General features: G+C 41.8%; 1 pseudogene; it reads right to left on the reverse strand.

Moving 5' to 3' along the window:
• Positions 1-14,355: 14,355 nt before the first annotated feature.
• On the reverse strand, positions 14,356-17,135 carry LOC148677908 (uncharacterized; annotated as a pseudogene).
• Positions 17,136-18,646: the final 1,511 nt, after the last annotated feature.

Raw genomic sequence — 18,646 nt, forward strand, 5'->3', positions numbered from 1 at the left:
AATACACAAGGATACATTTATTAATACATAGAATATGCATGTAAACCTAACAGATCTTATCGAGAGGGTTATCAGAATACAAAAGATATATATTCAATCAGTTACAAAGTGTTACATATATCAAGAGGACATACGTTCAGTATATTATTAATTTAGACCGTTTCGTAAAGTGAACTTGGTTGTGCGGTTTGCGACGGTGCGCTGTAGATGCTCACTGACCGGCTAGTTAGTGTTGGCTTTAACTAGCAAAGTTTGCACAGGAGAAAAGATGACTGTGGGTCCCAGCAAGTCAGGAAGAGGACCAGTTCGTTCCTGATGAAGAGCTAGTTCTGAATAGTGATTCAGCTGTCCACAGTTCCGACCTGTTCACGAGGCCTGCTGCTGGTGCTAACCCCGGGTGGATCCTCTGGTTACTCTCTGGCAACCTCCGCTCTAGACTCTTAGAACAAAGGAAAGTTCTGGCACTCGGACACACTGGCCGTTCCGTGGTTGTCCGGGCTGAGTCTCAGGATGGTCAGGAGGCGCGCTGCGAGAATGTCCTGCCCTTGGGAGCCTTCTGCTCCTGGGCCGTTCTGCCCTGGAATTCTCCTTTGAATTCCCTTTAGAAAAGTCCACAGAATTCTCTGAATCTTACTGAATCTCTCAGGCTCTCTGTGTTGCCTGTTTTTACCTGGAGGAACTTCAGCTTATTGATTGGCTGAAAGTTCCATGGGCATCAGAGTCCCACGTGGGTTACTCGGCCCTACCAGTCCCTGATTGGTTGATCAAGGTGAGATATGAGTCACTTACTCCTGACACTTAGGAATGCAGTCCAGATGTCCATCTGGCACTCCCTAGACAGATAGGCGCCAATGGATGACCATTGATCATGATAGCCAGGCGTAGCTAAGTGCATCCCCCTTTGGGAGCTGTCCTTATCAAAGCAACCCTAAATCAGCCTTCATGAATAGTTTCTCTGTGGCTGCACCACAGAGATGAACAGAGAAATGGGGCCTCATTTGGGAAGGCTCAGAACACTTAATTCTTTCTTATTAATAAGCCTCGCCGCTACATATCCCCCCTTTTTGAAGGTCACGAGGTCCCGAGGCATTGTTGCCTTCAAAACAAAACAGAGTTAAGAGATGTCCCTTGCCATTAGAACATTAATCTTAAATGTCCACATTACTCCTCGAGAATTCATACCAGAACCAGCATTGGATACAAACAGGATGAATAACATCTGGAGTATGTATAAACACGGTAGGAGACATTATCTAAGTCTAGGAATTACACATCAGGAAGCTCACTGTCAATATCTGATACCTCTGTAGTAGATATTTGAGGAGAAGTCACTTCCTTTATTTTGACATGCTACCTTTGACTCATTCGTGCTACCCGGAGTACATCTTGATGCGAGAGTACAGCATTCAGAGTACACTGTCAGTCATGATCCAGCTACCCGGCAGTAGTGTTACAATAACAACAGTTCCTGTTCCCAGCCCCCCGATAAACCACAACACCTGTGTTGGGTATCTGCTAGGGTGGTTTTGAGGTTTGTTCCATTAAAGCAAACTAACTACCTGTACCTCTTCAGGGCATACTGTTTCTTGGATTTCTATCCAATTCAATAGTGTGGCACCTGAAGGCATCCACGACCTCAAGTTTGGTCTTATGTTGTCTGGTTCTAGACAGTACAGTGTTAAGTTACCATGCTGTACTATGGCCTCCTCGGGAACTTGCAGGAAAACTGTTTGATTAGGTAGCTGCATTGTGGAGGCTGTATCATGCCTGTCACAAGTCATGGTGACAGTTAAATGTGGTGTGCTGACCAGCCATTTACTTCCCACCTGCTCTTCATGGGGTTCATTAACCTCCCTCTGCTCGTTAGTAGCTTTACACCCTTCATTGGTGAATCGTTTAGACACAACCAATGGATAGCTTTGGTAGCCATACCCATCTCAAGATTTGGGACCGAATTCAATCTTGGATTGCCTTCTGGGTGAGCTATGAGCGATGGGGTTAATGTCACATACTGCTCTACTGAGAAGAGTGGAATCAAGTGGGTTGGGAATTGTGCCATGGCTAGACTGGCTACAGTGGCACTAAGCTCCCTTAACAGGTCTTGTGTCAACATTCTGGCCTGTTGCACACAAGCATAAACCCACTGTATAACACCGACAATCATGTCCACTGGTTGGGGAATAAGGTTTAACCCTGTTGCATAGAAAGTTGCCTGTAGGGTTTTCCCTAAGCTTTCCAACTTTTGCTGCTGTTGATACAGTCTGTCACTACCCTCTGGCATCTCTGACACCTGCCTTCTTGGGGCAGTCAGGGTGAGAGTGCCAGTAGCACCCAAACCTACCAGAAAAAGCAAACGTGCAACAATGGCGACAGCAATCAGTCCTCCCAAAAGTCTTTTCGGGTGGCTGATCCCAGTCATCTCCTTCTGAGTGACTGTTGCCTTTCTAAGCTGGCACAGCGTGTACATGGTGTCTTTCTCAGTAAGCCCTGTGGCATCTTGGGCACCAACATCCTGGAAATCTGGGGAGATCTGATGCAGCTGCTGATGCTGCTCCTCCTTTTCCAGGGCATCTGCTTTTTCGATTTGTTCATGCCTGTGCTCTAGGAACCCTGCAGGGGGTGGTGCAGCGGTGGAGCATGCCTGACCCTCGACTGAGTGGTCATCTGGAGCTCCTGAGTGATCTGGGATTGTTATCCCATTCTCACTGTTCAGGTCCACCCTGCACACTTCCTGATTGAGGAATCCCTCTATCGGCATGTTTACAATCGTTCACTGGGGGTAGGTGTAGGACACCTGCTCGCTCCCCCCTTCCCTCGCTAGGGGTTCAGGGAGCTGCCCCAGCACTGGGATAGCTAGTTCACTGTCTTTGGACTTACTATCACTCACCAGGCCCATGTCAGTGCAGGCAGGGATTCTGATACCCCTCTTTGTGATGTCCTGCACTGGTAGGCGGGTGACTTGACCATGCACTGGCAGGCGGGTGACTTGACCATCCAGCTCCAGTCTGGCTGAACCACTGTTGGTCAGACTCAGATGGACAGACTGAGCTGGCGGCTGTAAGAAAACCGGCTCGGCTTTCATTCCCTGTCCCTTCTGGGGGACTGGGTGTGTTGGCAACCCTGCCGTTGAGGCAGGAACAATCAGGTCAGTCTCACTCACTACCTGGTAGTTGTGAGAAATAATGTTACCTGACTGCAGGTTCCCTGGGTCACAGCAGAGGGCATCTGCATCTGGGATCAGGTGTGTCCACAGCGCAGTAGTCTCAGCGTCCAGCTGGACTTCCTGTCTAACCTGTGAATGTTGCACCAGGGGCACCTGGCGGTGGCCCTCTGACAGTTGCTCAAGCAGATCCTCACTAATAGAGGACCTCTCAGGGCTAAGGGTGAGGGCTACATCACCAACCTGCTCTCCTGCCATCTGGATCCCTTCCACCACTGCAGGGTGGTGGTCCTGACCCCTCTTGGGTGCCAGGGTGCACAGGGAAAGCTCCTTTTCATCGCCAGGTGGGGAGATCTGCTCCTCTTTAGGGATGTAAAAGGGGTGTGCTTTACCTGGTGGATCAGGCGGCTGCTTGGAGCACCGCTCCTGTGGCAGGGAGGCTGTTGGGACCTCGGCCAGGACACGACTTCCCTGTATATCCGGGGAACAAGAAAATATTTTTATTTCTTGTCCAGAGGGAACAGAAGGAATCTCCACATAGGCTTCTGTGTTCAGTGGGCACTGTGTGAGCACAGTCTGCCTCTTGGCCCCCCTTTCCTCCTGTACCGAAGGCTTAGGAGCCTTGACCTGTTTCCACACTTTGCCTTTCTGGTGATCCACCAAAGGTTCCTCTCTGAGTCGCATGCCCTTTTCTTTTTTTACCCATTTGAGCTTGCCGCGTGACATCAAACACCTTTCAACCTCAGTGTCAATCAGTGTCTCACTGGGTAAGACATCTCCCATGGCAGCCTCGAGGTAAAAGCTTCTTGCTTTTCCTCTGTGTTTTACTGCCTACTCTGTGACTTCAGGGGTGGAGTCAGCACTCGCTTGGGAGTGGCTGACCTCATCCAGGCAGGAACCCTTCCGCTCAATCAGATAGACTGAGGGAGGGAGAGGGGGCGGGTCTCCGCCTCCTCCAGTGGAGAGTATCAGCTCATTCACGCTTCCGGCAGCCTTGGGGAGCGGTTGTCTCTGTCCTAATAAAACTTGTTCAAGCCTGGCCAGGCGGGCAGCTACTGAATCCTTTTGTTCAGCCTTTTCTAGCCCTTTACCTCCCCCGGTGTTCTCATGGCACTTAGGACGCTGGGTGCGGTCCTGTGTGCCTGCTTTGGAACGGGGCTTAGCCAGCTCAGGAGCCTGTGCTGCTTCGAGCAGGGGGGAATTAACCCTGCTGGCTCTGACGGCGAACACAGTCGCTTTAGCAGCTTTTTGCTCAGAGTGACTTTGGACATCATACTCCCAGGCTTTCTGCACGAATCTCTTAATATCAGTCATTTTCATGGTCTGTGCATCTGTATGCATTAAGATCATCTTTCTGACTGACGGGTGGAGATTCGCAATGAATAAACCCTTGAAATGTGTGTTCTCTTCGCAACCCTCATCATTTCGCCCTGCAAAATAAGTTCGTCTAAGTCTCTCGTAATATTCGCGAGGGGACTCTGCTCTCTCGTGCTTAATGTTAAGAGCGGCGGCTGTCGCGGCAGACGGGTCAATAAACGCACTGTATTCTTCGATAAGTGCATGACACAGCTCCTCAAAGTCATTACAGACTTCTTTCATCTGCCTAGCCATCCACTCATTTACAGCTCTGCTGGTAGTTTTCCTGACCAGAAACACTTTCTCCTGTTCTGTGGCGTTTGGCAGGTACTGCAGGGTATACCTGAGGTCTTGAATATAACTCTCGATATTATTCTCTGACACTGCGGGGTCAAATCTCTCTATGTCCTTCGCTAGCTCTCTCAGAGAATGGAGGTTTATTCTCCTAGCTTCTCCGCTGACGGAGATATGACGGAGATCGTAGTCAGACTTGTCGCTGCTAGAGAGAGTGCTTAATAGCGACTCGAATTCAGACCTTTTAGCAACCATCGTTAAACTTAAAGAGTATTACTTTTAAGTACAAAATCACAGTTTTACCACAGAAAACCACAAGATCAAGTATGCAATCAACCCGGTAGATTGCAAAAGATCACAAAACAATCAAGCACTGCTTAAAGAGCAAGGGGAACTTTTTTTTCCTTTCGGCTTTCAGCACACTGTATTGTCATGTATGAAACCCGCGGCGTTTTATATTGAATTATTCCGCTTGGTTGACTCATTTCAGTCTTGCCACGCCAGTCCAGGGACGCCATAAATGTAGTGTTTCATAGCCGTTCAGGGACGCCAAATATGTAACGTAGCCATAGCCAAAATGTAAATGTAGTGGCTCTCTGAAGGCACCAGTTCTGTAGGGTTTGGGCATTTACTGAGACAATTATTAATTGTAGCAGTAAATCACAAAGTTGATTCTTTTGATGGCTTTAGAATCCAACCATGCGACATAACTCAAACAACGCACACACACAGGTACTAATACACGAGGATACATTTATTAATACATAGAATATGCATGTAAACCTAACAGATCTTATCGAGAGGGTTATCAGAATACAAAAGATATATATTCAATCAGTTACAAAGTGTTACACATATCAAGAGGACATACGTTCAGTATATTATTCATTTAGACCGTTTCGTAAAGTGAACTTGGTTACAACTTCTACATTAGATACTCAAAACAAGTACATAACTCTTAGGAATTAAATTGATATCAACTGGTTGGGATAACAATTGAATTCTCGAGCTGTAATGCAGTGAAGTTGAATACTCATCCAATCTCTGGGGATTCAGATCTCCTGCGGGCACAAAGAAACAGTTGCAGGCTTGTTGCTGTCCAATCCGCACTCTCTGGCTCGGTGCCAGGCTGTGCTGTGCGGTTTGCGACGGTGAGCTGCAGATGCTCACTGACCGGCTAGTTAGTGTTGGCTTTAACTAGCAAAGTTTGCACAGGAGAAAAGATGACTGTGGGTCCCAGCAAGTCAGGAAGAGGACCGGTTCGTTCCTGATGAAGAGCTAGTTCTGAATAGTGATTCAGCTGTCCACAGTTCTGACCTGTTCACGAGGCCTGCTGCTGGTGCTAACCTCGGGTAGATCCTCTGGTTACTCTCTGGCAACCTCCGCTCTAGACTCTTAGAACAAAGGAAAGTTCTGGCACTCGGACACACTGGCCGTTCCGTGGTTGTCCGGGCTGAGTCTCAGGATGGTCAGGAGGCGCGCTGCGAGAATGTCCTGCCCTTGGGAGCCTTCTGCTCCTGGGCCGTCCTGCCCTGGAATTCTCCTTTGAATTCCCTTTAGAAAAGTCCACAGAATTCTCTGAATCTTACTGAATCTTACTGAATCTCTCAGGCTCTCTGTGTTGCCTGTTTTTACCTGGAGGAACTTCAGCTCGTTGATTATCTGAAAGTTCCATGGGCATCAGAGTCCCACGTGGGTTACTCGGCCCTACCAGTCCCTGATTGGTTGATCAAGGTGAGATATGAGTCACTTACTCCTGACACTTAGGAATGCAGTCCAGATGTCCATCTGGCACTCCCTAGACAGATAGGCGCCAATGGATGACCATTGATCATGATAGCCAGGCTTAGCTAAGTGCATCCCCCTTTGGGAGCTGTCCTTATCAAAGGAACCCTAAATCAGTCTGCATGAACAGTTTCTCTGTGGCTGCACCACAGAGATGAACAGAGAAATGGGGCCTCATTTGGGAAGGCTCAGAACACTTAATTCTTTCTTATTAATAAGCCTCGCTGCTACACGTTTATGGACTTCACACGCGTTGCAGTATGCTCCTATTCTTTTTATGCTCAGGCACTAAGATTTCCCTTCTGCTTTGTGTAAGGATGGTATCAAAAGCAATCTTAAGTGGTGAGAAAGCTGTGCTCAATGTATTTAAGGGACTTAAAAGTAAAAGGAGATTCTTCATATTGCTTGACTAAATTTAAAAACTAAGTTATAAATGCAGACGCTCCCTCGGTGCGCTGCTCTGGTACGCCGGCTCTTACACAGTGCCTGTCGATCGTAAGCGTTACAATATACAGATGCAGCCATTCAAAGTGCGCGGTACAGACACGTACCGCAGGTAATTGGCTGCGGTGTCGCGTATCATGACGCAAAATGACGTTGGGTACCGCGGTTCGTGATTGGTTGAACGACAGGGGCACTCGTGGTCCGTTGGTCTGTCGTAGAAAGACTTACTGTAAACGTCTTTACTGTGCCCGTTGTAGATATTGAATTTTACCACTGAAGGGAAATCTTAGTAGCTGAGCATATAAAGAATAGGAGCATACTGTAACGCGTGTGAAGGCCATAAACGATATTAATTTTGGAACATAAACATACAGTATAAAGCTGGTCTTGGTACTTTAAAGAAAAAAATACACACCAGTATTCCATTTCTCCCTAAACATTCTAAGCATAGAAGTCTTTAACTAACGTGATACCGGAGTCAACAAGCATACTTTTAGAATTTGATTAATAGGGAATATAATATGGAATCGCGTATCTAAAGAATTTAATAACGGTATGATTATATTTGTGTACTGCGACATGGCTGTGTAGGGCTGTTTCGCCTCCCTGTTCATGCGAGCTGTCTTGTAGCCTACTGGTCTACGTGTGTGACTAACAACTGGCAGGTTGTATGTTCGAATCCAGCTGGTGCTGGACTTTTCTTTTAACAAACATTTCTTCAAAAAATAGAATAGCGATGTTATGGACAATCAATTGACTTTTATATTTCAAAATATCGCAACATGATCGATTCTAAGTCATTTTTGATAACAATGAATAGTCACCTTCTTCCCTTCTGACAACGGTCCCTGCTTCTGCTTCCTGCTTCTATTGTGTGTGTGTGTGCAACAGAGTAAATTTTTATAGAGAAATGGAGGCTGGACAGTATGCGTTACAATATAAACATTTATATTGATTTAAATCGTGTTCTGATTTAAATCGCAAACGCGTGTTTAATTATATGTGTTTTTTAATCATAATCAGGCTAATGCAACATAAATTGATACAGTATCTTTGTCTTCTAAGTATCTTAATAAACTTTCAGCATAGCTTTCTACCCATCAAGATTTATATTTCTTGGGATTTCGGGATCAAACGTGGAAGGATTAGATTGTAATCGTTTTTATTTGTCAAATACGTGATTGTATTTCTGAATGTTATGTGACACCTACAGTAGTTCACTGCTTTAAATACATCGAATTAAGAAAGTTATGTGTAGCACTTTAGATCTTTTTTCTGAACCAGGGAAAATCTGATCATGTTTCTCTATAACAATAATAAATGAAACACCGGTTTTCATTGACAAAATTGTTTTTTTTTTCAATTCCTCTTGTCTAACAGGAATGTTTTGTTTGTGGACAGACTGTTAGACTAGAGGAAAAGACCGCCTCCTCCTACTAAGCATTAATCGCGTATCTAAGGAAAATTGCAGTATACCTTTGTTCATGCACATCATTATATAGTATCTCATTTTGTATTTCGATAAAAAAAATCGTTTGCCCAGCCACTATTGTTGTTATTGTTTTTATCCTGTAAAGCACTTTGAGGAGCGCCACACCATCCTTACACAAAGCAGAATCTGATTGTATTTTCTGATAACATACAAGTGCAAAGATTTTAATCGTCTTTTTTCTGAACCAGGGAAAATCTGATCATGTTTCTCTATAACAATAATAAAAAACTTTATTTTGCATATCACCTTTAAAAGTGGCGTCTCAAAGCAATACTGTAGACCGTAAAAACAGTTAAAAGGGACCAAGGTAAATACCAGACAATCGCAAACGCGATTCAAAATTATTTTATTCATTCAGCAGTTTGTGAGAGGGACATCCAGCAGAGAGAGACACACACACCGGTTTTCATTGACAAAAAGTAATTGTTTTTTTTTTACATTTTTTTTAACATGTTTTGTTTGTGGACAGACTGTCCACAAACGTGAGACTGTCTTTCTCAGACTCACATTCCCGAATGTCCCCCGCCCTGGTCAACAATCCTAGGAAGAACACGAAACAGCCTGTTAATAAAATTGTTACAATTTTGTTCGGTGAGTTCTTCCTCCCAGAATTTATAGATCGCATCGATCAGTTCCTGCTTTGTGACGGGCTTAGCGGTTTTCCAAACGTAGTCTTTCAACGAATGCCAAACCATTTCTATCGGATTTAGATCTGGGGATTCGGCTGGAGTTTTCACCCAGTTCACTCCTTCTGCTATAAGCCTCGCCCTTGCTGCTGTGTGTTTCGGATCGTTGTCTTGAAAGAGACGGTGCCTTGATCCAAACTGCTCCCTGATATATGGGGCAGCATGCTGTGTGACCACGACTTCCTCGAAGAATACACGGTCCATAATTCCTTCGAAAATAAGAAGTGGTCCCGGGCCTCTTCTAGATATACCCCCCCAGACGTGAACCTTCAGTGGATGTTTGGGCTTTGGCTTGTCCACATGTCTCCCCTTTTTGCAAAATGCCATTGTTGAAAACTGTTCCAGAGCCACTGTTGTTTCGTCGGTAAAAAAAGTCTTTCCTCTTTGTTTTTTAGCCTTATCATGGGGCATGTGTTGGCTTTTCTGTATCTCCATCCAAGCCTCCTGCGTACTCTTCTTATCGATGTCGGGCTTATATTCGCACCGAGGTCAGCCCATAGCCCTCTTTGGACTTGCATCGCCGGTAGCTCATCATTTTCATCGGTCAGTTTGTCGATAGCTCGCACAATAGGACTTGAAAAAAAAGAGATCAGCAGTTAGTTTTAAAAATAATGTGCGTAGTTGTATTTACATGCAAGAAAGGTATTTTTAGAAATTTATTTACCTTTGAATCGTCCTCGGTTTAGATTCTCTTTGCCTCCTCTCCCCTTTATAATGCCGTCTCACTGTGCTTTCAGAAACGAAGATGTCCATCGAAGCCAACTGCTGTACAATGTCCCGTGTTGACTTCCCGTTTCTTTTCATCTTCATTATTTGGTGTGAGAGAGTCTTCGTGACTTTGGTCATTGTCCGTCCCCTTACCAAAGCGATACAGTGGTGCAGCTTGAATTCTGTACCTATATACTGTATGGTATGGAACAGATAAAACTTACACCATACCGATGAGCTAATGCCAGGGAAAGACACTCCTATTTTATTTAAAACACAATACGCCAGGAAATGTGTCTGATGCATTAGCAAGTTAAAACAATTGGGTCAAAAACCTGGGCGTAACACCATTTCCTTTTTCTGATCACTCGCTTTCTGGATACACATCTCACCTGTCCTGTTCTTTGTTTTCCTGGTTTGCTGATTATGCCTGCTGTGGTCCACTTCTACCCTCACACCAAAAGAATACTATTTTAAATTTCTTGGCGCAGTTCATTAACCCTTGTATGTGCTGTCCGCGCCCAAAATGCAATTTTAAAAAAGTCAAAAACCGTGGTCAAAATGCAATTTAGAGCTTAATAAGATACACTCCACAGGCAAAATTAAAGACAAAATTTAAGACGATAAAAATCTGTAATCTTTCCACTTGTACTGTGAGTCATCGGAAAGTTTCTGCTTTGTGTAAGGATGGTGAGAAAGCTGTGCTCAATGTATTTAAGGGACTTAAAAGTAAAAGGAGATGCTTCATATTGCTTGACTAATTTTAAAAACTAAGTTATAAATGCAGACGCTCCCTCGGTGCCGCGCCGGGTGTAAATATCAAAGTATACATTCCCAACAAGAATTGTACCCATCTGTCATGCAAATAAAACACCTTGAATTGAATTGAATTGAGGGAGAGAGGGGGGGAGGGGGACAGAGATACTGTAGACAGGACTCAAGGCAAATAAGATACTTATGGGTACACAGGCATTCACGACAGCAACATACGAAACGTTTGCACGTACTGTATAGTTAAGTTATTACTTGGTTTTCAAAGTGCAATGAAATACATTCCCAACAAGAATTGTACCCATCTGTCATGCAAATAAAACACCTTGAATTGAATTGAATTGAGGGAGAGAGGGGGGGAGGGGGACAGAGATACTGTAGACAGGACTCAAGGCAAATAAGATACTTATGGGTACACAGGCATTCACGACAGCAACATACGAAACGTTTGCACGTACTGTATAGTTAAGTTATTACTTGGTTTTCAAAGTGCAATGAAATACAATATTGTTGTTGCTGCTGTTCTGGTTGTTTTTATCCTGTAAAGCGTTTTGAGAAGCCACCTTTGAAGGCGATATACAGTATACTGTAAAACCGCTGATTCTTATGGAATGTGTTCCGCAGGAGATTCAAATTTTTATTTATTTATTTTTTAATCGCGTATCTAAGGAAATCTCAGTATAACTTTGTTCATGAACAAACAGTGGCATGTTACATTATCATTCGTTTTTTTAACAAGGCTCGCCAGCTAATGTGAATCGAAACCTGTCTTGCTAGCTTTTAAAGGGAAGAAGGTGACTATTCATTGTTATCAAAAATGACTTAGAATCGATCATGTTGCGATATTTTGAAATATAAAAGTCAATTGATTGTCCATAATATCGCTATTCTATTTTTTTGAAGAAATGTTTGTTAAAAGAAAAGTCCAGCACCAGCTGGATTCGAACACACAACCTGTGTGTTGTTAGTCACGCACCTAGACCAGTAGGCTACAAGACAACTCACATGAACAAGGAGGCGAAACAGCCTTACACAGCCCTATCGCAGTACACGAATATCATCATACCGTTATTAAATTCTTTAGATACGCGATTCCATAGTTAAAGGCTCAAATGCTGTACATGTGAGGTTTAGCTCCCCCTGGCGGTTTTACAAGGCGAAGCCGGATAGTTTCCGGCAGAGCGTCAAATGACGCGCGATTAACCAGGTGACACTGCGTGATACCGCGTGATACCGCGACACGCCCACCGGGGTATGCCACGAAATACCTCATCCATTTTGAATGGCTGCATCTGTACATACCCAACACTGCTTGTATCCATCTGTCATGCAAATAAAACACCTTGAATTAAATTGAATTGAGGGGAGAGGGGGGGAATACTAAAGCCAATACTGGCTCAATACCCTCAATGGGCTTTGACGTGCTAATGCGTTGGTTTAACACTCCAGGTGTGGCAAGCTTCCAATGTCCACTCGACTCGATTGGAAGACAATGAATGTTTTTTAGCCCTAAATGAATTAATAGCAAACATGGTTTACATAAAATAAATTTTTCCAAGAAAGTTTATAATAATACGATCTATAGTTGAAATCTGAGCCTAAATATAAAGGAAAAGCATTTTCAGAGAGCAATCACGCTGTGTTTATGTAGAAAAAGCGATCAGGTTTATGAGCAATCTAATTACCTATTCGCTTAAAACGCTATATAAAATTAAGTTTATTTAGAAATGAATGATCAGTGTCGCAGTTTAAATAATTTTTGTAGGAGGGCTTGGACAGATTCCAAGTGCATTTTTGCAATTTACGTTGCATTGTCCAATGTTCTGTTGTAATACAGGCTAGAATACAGTTAGTCTAAGCTTTATCAGCTTATTTAAAATAAATTTTTTGAATCCCCGGCGGAACACACTCCATAGGAATCAGCGCTTTTATACAGTATATCGCCTTTAAACACATATATTTAAACACGCGTTTACGATTTAAATCAAAACGCGATTCAAATCAATATAAATGTATATTTTGTAATGCATAGGTGACTATTCATTGTTATTAAAAATACTTAAATTTGAGCATGTTGTGATATTTAGAAATATAAATTTGTTTGGTGCGAGTGAGGTTTTATTTATTCTCTGACCAAGGGAAACATTTCATTTTTTCAAAGAAATGTTTATTAAAAAATAAAGTCATAGTTCCATGGGATTCAATCACAGACCATGTGACATGGGAGTCAGGAAACTAACACACAGCGCCACCGGATTTAATAACGCAATAAAAACGCTATAAAATAATGTGACTAGGCACAGAAAATTTTACAGCACAGTACAATAATAAATGCTGACCATGACTTTAGAAGCATAAATTACCTTACACTCAATTTAAACACAAGCTGTCTTTCTGTATGAACCTCTAAGCTGGTTCATACAGAAAATGTAGAAATGCATTAGCCTGATTATGATTAAAAAACACATAATTAAACACGCGTTTGTGATTTAAATCAGAACACGATTTAAATCAATATAAATGTTTATATTGTAACGCATACTGTCCAGCTTCCATTTCTCTATAAAAATTTACTCTATTGCACACACACACACACAATAGAAGCAGGAACCGCTGTCAGAAGGGAAGAAGGTGACTATTCATTGTTATCAAAAATGACTTAGAATCAATCATGTTGCGATATTTTGAAATATAAAAGTCAATTGATTGTCCATAACATCGCTATTCTATTTTTTCGAAGAAATGTTTGTTAAAAGAAAAGTCCAGCACCAGCTGGATTTGAACACACAATCTGTGCGTTGTTAGTCACGTACGTAGACCAGTAGGCTACAAGACAACTCGCATGAACAGGGAGGAGAAACAGCCCTACACAGCCCTGTCGCAGTACACGAATATAATCATACCGTTATTAAATTCTTTAGATACGCGATTCCATATTATATTCCCTATTAATCAAATTCTAAAAGTATGCTTGTTGACTCCGGTATCAGGTTAGTTAAAGACTTCGAAGCTTAAAATGTTTAGGGAGAAATGGAATACTGGTGTGTATTTTTTTCTTTAAAGTACCAAGACCACCTATATACTGTATCTTTAAGTTCCAAAATTAATATTGTTTATGGCCTTCACACGCGTTACAGTATGCTCCTATTCTTTTTATGCTCAGCTACTAAGATTTCCCTTCAGTGGTAAAATTCAATATCTACAACGGGCACAGTAAAGACGTTTACAGTAAGTCTTTCTACGACAGACCAACGGACCACGAGTGCCCCTGTCGGTCAACCAATCACGTACCGCGGTACCCAGCGTCATTTGCGTCATGATACGCGACACCGCAGCCAATTACCTGCGGTACGTGTCTGTACCGCGCACTTTGAATGGCTGCATCTGTAGTTTGACTTTAAGGCATGGAAATAAAGCAATGACTATTGTAAAAAAACATAGTAAATACATAAAATCAAGCAGGAACAGGCAAAGGTTTATTCCATGCTGAAAAGTAGAGGAAAGAGAAACACAACACTTTGGCTATGGAGCCTTCTTCGGGTGTAAATAAAATAAAGTATATACATATCATCGCTTTGTGACTACTCAAAATGATCAGTAGCAAAGAATGCACAGCAGAATCGAGTTTGGCATAATGAGTGACATATTTGTAGGGATAGTTAATGACTATGGTATTATTTCTTCAAATCATGAAATAATCTACCCATTGGTCCATTTCTAAATTTATTACCAAGCCAATGTGTCCATTCTATGAAATCCAAGTGCTCCTATAACAGCCTCTCTGTCCTATTTCCTCTCAGTCTCCACACATGTTCCTTGTACATATGCCGTGTTCTCTCAATATGTTGTGTGGGAGCACCTGTGCAAGGATTCACAAAGGATTTTCTGTGATTGACAGTAAAATGGTTGTAACCAAGACTGCCTAGTATTCCCCTGTATATTTGCCACTCATATGTGATTATGCTTTTTTGTGGTCGAACGTAATGAACAATGAGGGGTATCAGATGTCTCCGTGACCTTTCTCCATTAGATGCAGGACTGGCTTCTTTTCTTCCAGCCTTCATCCCCAGTATTCTAAAAACTCATTTTTTCCTTTGCCATGTTGCAGAAACCCTTCCCCTTTGATACTGACAGAAAAGAGAAAAAGGAAACAGGTAACTTTAAACATTATCAAATACAGTACCTATGATATAACAAGAACATATAACAATAGTGGAGATTTGTTCTACATTTGTACTTTCATTTTGTTAAAGAATCATTCTAGTTATCTTTTGTATAAAATGGGTCAATCAGTAAGGTGTGTTTTTGTATTATTGCAAAATCTGCTCTCTAGAAATATGTCATATTATTTTTAGTCATTTAAGAACTTTATAGTTTTGTCTTTGTAGTGTGCTCTCTGAAGGCACTAGTTCTGTAGGGTTTGGGCATTTACTGGGACAATTATTAATTGGAGCAGTTAATCACAGAATGATTCTTTTGATGGCCTTAGAATCCAACCATGCGATATAACTCAAACAACGCACACACACAGGTACTAATACACGAGGATACATTTATTAATACATAGAATATGCATATAAACCTAACAGATCTTATCGAGAGGGTTATCAGAATACAAAAGGTATATATTCAGTCAGTTACAAAGAGTTACATATATCAAGAGGACATACGTTCAGTATATCATTCATTTAGACCATTTCGTAAATGAACTTGGTTATAACTTCTACATTAGATACTCAAAACAAGTACATAACTCTTAGGAATTAAATTGATATCAACTGGTTGGGATAACAATTGAATTCTCGAGCAGTAATGCAGTGAAGTTGAATACTCATCCAATCTCTGGGGATTCAGATCTCCAGCGGGCTCTCTGGCTCCATGCCAGGCTGTGCTGTGCTGCTTGCGACGGTGCGCTGCTGATGCTCACTGACCGGCTAGTTAGTGTAGGCTTTAACTAGCACAGTTTGCGCACAGGAGAAAAGATGACTGTGGGTCCCAGTAAGTCAGGAAGAGGACCGGTTCGTTCCTGATGAAGAGCTAGTTCTGAATAGTGATTCAGCTGTCCACAGTTCTGACCTGTTCACGAGGCCTGCTGCTGGTGCTAACCTCGGGTGGATCCTCTGGTTACTCTCTGGCAACCTCCGCTCTAGACTCTTAGAACAAAGGAAAGTTCTGGCACTCGGACACACTGGCCGTTCCGTGGTTGTCCGGGCTGAGTCTCAGGATGGTCAGGAGGTGCGCTACGAGAATGTCCTGCCCTTGGGAGCCTTCTGCTCCTGGGCCGTCCTGCCCTGGAATTCTCCTTTGAATTCCCTTTAGAAAAGTCCACAGAATTCTCTCTCAGGCCCTCTGTGTTGCCTGTTTTTACCTGGAGGAACTTCAGCTCGTTGATTGGCTGAAAGTTCCATGGGCATCAGAGTCCCACGTGGGTTACTCGGCCCTACCAGTCCCTGATTGGTTGAGCAATGTGAGATATGAGTCACTTACTCTTGACACTTAGGAATGCAGTCCAGATGTCCATCTGGCACTCCCTAGACAGATAGGCGCCAATGGATGACCATTGATCATGATAGCCAGGCTTAGCTAAGTGCATCCCCATTTGGGAGCTGTCCCTTATCAAAAGAAAACATCTTTAAATCAGCCTGCATGAATAGCTTCTCTGTGGCTGCACCACAGAAATGAAGGGAGAGATGGGGCCTCTTTTGGGAAAGCACCGCAACACTTAATTCTGTCTTATTAACAAGCATTGCCGCTACATCTTAATAGTGTCCCAATTGTCTGCAAATATATTTTTCCATCATCAGAATACAAAGAGAAAGCTAAAAGATAATGAAACAATTATGGAATGCCATAAATATCACATACAGAATGTACCTTTCTTTTGTGTATGAAATTGCTCTTATAAATTACTACAAACTCCCTTCCGCCACCCAGGTACATCTGCGGTACCTCCGGATAGCTTTCACACAGACACGCCGGATCTTCTTGGCCATTTTTGAAAAGGGGCTGCTGCTCAGATTTATGCTATCCTGAATCATGTCTATTTGATGAAGATGCAATCCTTGGGCAAATCTAATTCAAGAGTCAGTGAGGGAATGTTTAGTAACTGAAGGTTCAAACAATATATTTGTTGATTTAAGCTGTTTTCTTTTTTGTTTTGGGGAATAGGTTTCAGATTTAATTGCCAAATATTTAACACTTTAATTGTCCTTCCCCTTGATTTACACATGACTTTTAGAACGATGGCAAAAAACATAAATATTACTGGATAAAAGACAGCTTACGAGATGTTTGACGCCATTTGCTGTGATAATTTCATCGGTTTCTGTGAAACTTACCTGTGTAAAAATTTCATTCACTGAAATAGTGAGTTTTGATTTTGTGAACAAAGATCCATGTATCTGATTCCACACAGGTTCTTCCATGGTACTGTGAACATTGACAAACCCTTGATAGCAAAAAGGGAGGATAAATAAACAACTTAACTTTATAGAACGTAACATTGAAATATATAAACCAATACATTAGTTTTCAATGTCATTAAATTAATATAACAAAGTCAAAACTCAACAACGAGTAAAGGTACTCGTGCACTTACTAGGTATATACAGTACATCAGTTTCATCCTCCTGTCCTTCAAATGCCTATTGTGTTGGCAAAGTTGGCACTTTTGCTTTTTAAAATTTGTCTTCATTGAAGCTATATCAAATTCAAAGTTTTTTTCTTCGTTGGGCTGCCAAAATAATTTAAATAATTTCATCTGCAAGATGTCATATTGCCTAAAAGAAAAAAAAATACAGAGAAACCATAAATAAAACACCAACAAGTTAAAAACACAAAAAACTAATCTAAAACAAATTTAAGAACGTAGGGAAGTGTTATTGTTTTCGTTTACTTGACAATTTCTTGTGCATACTAATACAATAAACGAGATGTATGCAAGAGGATAAAAAACACGTTTTACACTTATTTTCTTACACCTATATTAGTGCTTATGTTATTGATCTAACAATTATAGTTACAGTTAATAGCCTTTTCAGGGTACTACAAGTGAAAAACCCACATCAAAACCTGTATTGACAGAGGATTGTTACAGAATTCCAAAATCTGACCTTTCGTGGTTCAAATCTTCACACGGTCTATTTATCACAGAAGTTGCATGAAATTCCCACAATGATAAAAGTCCTGCGTACAACTGCACAACTGGTAAAATATCATTCCATCCATCCATATTACAATTAAAATTGTAATTACACCTGTAATGTTCATTAATATAGTGTAGGTTTTTTTTTGCATTTACTGGGACAATTATTAATTGTAGCAGTAAGTCACAAAATGATTCTTTGATGGCTATTAGAAAACCGACCTTGTGGGATGGTGTGAGTAGTCTATGGTGTGAGTAGTTACAGACCCTTGTAGAACTGATGCCAAGATAGGCAACACAGAGAATGTCTTCAACTAGTATTGTTGGCTGTTAACTCCATGGATGCAACAACAGTCTGTAGAAATGTTCCATTCGTAGAGGTTTTGTGCATTTACTGGGACAATTATTAATTGTAGCAGTAAGTCACAAAATGAGTCTTTGATGGTTATTAGAAGACCAACCTTACATTATAACTCAGCAACGCACACACACGGATACTAATACATGAGAATTCATTTATTAATATATAAAATGTACATATAAACATAAAAGATCTTAAGAGTGAGGGTTAGCAGAATACAAAAGGTATACAGTGCCTTGCGAAAGTATTCGGCCCCCTTGAACTTTTCAACCTTTTGCCACATTTCAGGCTTCAAACATAAAGATATAAATTTTTTTATTTTATGTGAAGAATCACCAACAAGTGGGACACAATTGTGAAGTGGAACGAAATCTATTGGATTTTTGAAACTTTTTTAACTAATAAAAAAATGAAAAGTGGGGCGTGCAAAATTATTCGGCCCCTT

Source organism: Lepisosteus platostomus, chromosome 1, assembly GCF_059453375.1.
Source record: "Lepisosteus platostomus isolate fLepPlt1 chromosome 1, fLepPlt1.hap1, whole genome shotgun sequence".
Classification (NCBI taxonomy): Eukaryota; Metazoa; Chordata; class Actinopteri; order Semionotiformes; family Lepisosteidae; genus Lepisosteus; species Lepisosteus platostomus.